The sequence below is a fragment of the Adiantum capillus-veneris genome, chromosome 11 (assembly GCF_014529385.1).
Source record: "Adiantum capillus-veneris isolate H3 chromosome 11, ASM1452938v2, whole genome shotgun sequence".
Classification (NCBI taxonomy): Eukaryota; Viridiplantae; Streptophyta; class Polypodiopsida; order Polypodiales; family Pteridaceae; genus Adiantum; species Adiantum capillus-veneris.
Genome location: NC_140941.1, coordinates 121,067,828 through 121,070,579, shown reverse-complemented (window position 1 = coordinate 121,070,579; position 2,752 = coordinate 121,067,828).

Below are 2,752 nucleotides of genomic sequence, written 5' to 3'. Positions count from 1 at the left end.
CCCAGAGATCATGTTCTCTTTAGAGTCAAATTCAGCTTATACAAGCTTCAAAATCCTAGTGATAGAGGAGCATCCACCCATATGGATCTTCTAAAACTTGCGATTGATAAAGATCAAGCTTTTTGAGAGAGTTTGGATAACATGTCATGAGAGTGAAGGATTGTATAGATACGTTGATGGTAGTGAGGTCAACCTATATAGGTGCTTAGATCCATACCCAAATGAGATGACGGATTATAAGCTCTTATATGTCTATACATACGAAGTCGACTACCTATGGAAATTTATAGTTGTTGGATGTGAGTACAAAGCTGTAGAAAGCACAAAACCATGGACTGCATTAAATATGGGTGGATATTTGGTCAATGAAGGACCACAGATATCTCCACCAAACACGAGAATTCCTACGAGATGATGTGGCTACATGGATCGACTCAGATGAAAGATGTGATTTTGAGACTTTGGATGAGCTGTTTAGAATTCATTGATGAATTCTCACAGAAAGGCATAGCTCACAATAAGGTCTCGCAATCCACAGATTCAAGCAAAAAGAGAGTGAATTAGTGCACAAAGAGGCATCACGGCTCAAGAGATACATCAAGTTATGTCCGAGAGTGGAACTACCTACGCAAGCACGATTGATGCTGATATTTTTCCAGGGAATGAGACATGCAGGTCTTCAGAAGGATCTGCATATGATAAGGAGAAAGACGCTAAATGAGTTGATCAAAGAAACTCTTTATTTGGTGGATAACTGTGAGAAATATAAAGAAAAGGATTGTAATAGTAAAGAGGATGACACATCCTTTCAACACACTGATTCACGGATGAGTGAGTCCATTGAAAAACAAGCGACACCTATCGATCAAGAAACTTTATTGACAAAATGGTCAAGAGGTTAGATCCTCTTGTAAATGCTAATCCGAGGGAGTTTAAGTGGTGCAAAATTGAGGGAAAATGGATAAACCATACGAGGAAAGAGTGTTACTATAGCATGGAATATGCTAGGGAGAGGTATGTACAACCTAATCCAGTAGCACCTCCTCCACCGAGAAACGCTATGGGGAATGCACCAAGTCCAATAAGAGTTGCAAGACCCCAGCCTGTCATAGGACAACAACCTCCACTGCTAGGTGTTAGATTGCCTGTAAAAATGAGATACACATTGATAATGGAAGCATCTAACAAACAAGTGCTAGTACCATTTACGATAACTACAATAACCACAATAACTACAATGTGTTATAACAACCAAAGTGGGTACTTCACTTCAAAGCGATAGAAGGTGAGAGAAACAAATGGAGTGGTGAGGCGGGTACAACCTCCACCTTCTCCACTGATTTTGACCTGAAGAAAGAAGGTATGAGATGGACAAAAGGACATTATGGTTCATTGCGAATAGAGGCTTAGCTAGGTCAGAGCCTGTAGGTCAGAGCCTGCTTACAACCAAGAGGAAATGCAAGAAGAAGCTCCTCAACCAGATTGTCACAAAAGCCGTGGAAACCACTTGATCAAACAATGTCCTTAGACGAAGATCACACAATTAAATGCCTATTGTCTTGGCTGTGGTGTCATCCACTTGATCCCCAAGTGTCCAAAAAATCCAAACCGATTAGAAAGATCACAACAAATGTCTCAGGAATTGTTCAGCTACCCAATAGCTTAGAAAATGAAAACATCATACCAGTTCATGTAGTTACGAGAGCGTAAGATCAAAATGAAGCTGAGAACCCAGAGACAAAGAAAACGCAAACTCACACGAGTCCAGAGATGGGTGAGTCAAAGATCGACACACCTAGTAAAAAAACTAAGAGCAAACGGAACAATTGGAAAGCTAGAAAGGCTAGGATGAAGTACGTAGGGAACAAGAGCTAAAATCCCTAGCTGAGGAGCTTACTCAAGCTAAAGAGAAGATAAGACAACATGAGGAAAGGGTTGTGCCTTATCTTACGAAGAAATCTCAACCCCTAGAAGAACCATCCACCACAGAGGAGAAACCAAGAAGTGCTAGTTCGGGAGGATCAATATTGGTGAAGAAGGTTAATGAGCCATTAGAAGTCCTCCTAAAAGCCTATGAAACATGGCTCAAAAACAACCAAACCCAGGAATAGAGGTGGATGGCATATCCATATGTAGAACTAGAAAAGTATAAACTTGAAATGTGCCAAAAAATGATTCAAACAGCCCAAGCTTTACTAGAACCCCTGAGGATGTGATCTTTGTCTCACATTCACCAGTAATCCACCAAACTAGGAACAAAAAGAGATAGATTCCAGTCATGAGCACATACCAAAGATCAAGGATCCAACATTAGAACCAAGGAAGTATTAAATACCGTGAATAACTCTTTTGGAGGATTTCACATAGCTATACCTGACAGCAATAAAGAAATAGATGGTCTTGATAATTTTTGGAAACAAGTCAGAGAGTCCAATGAAGCAAGTGAGATAAGTAGACGAGTAAACCAAACAAGTGATGGAAGAGGAGTGTCTCTTCCACCAATAGAGGAAATTGAGACTGGATCTCAAATGAATCTAAAAGTGGAATCGTATTGGGGAGACAAAGGATGTGTACAGTCTATGGATAGTCAACCCCATTTGCTAAGAACACTACCATCCTATACAAGAGAGTACGAGGCCAAGTCTGAGGTTGTTTTGTAGTCCCATCATAGAGTTTTTCTTCCAACAAGGTCATCAATTTAAAAGGGTTGATAGACATTTTGTCGACACCAATCAATTGTACGATAACAGTA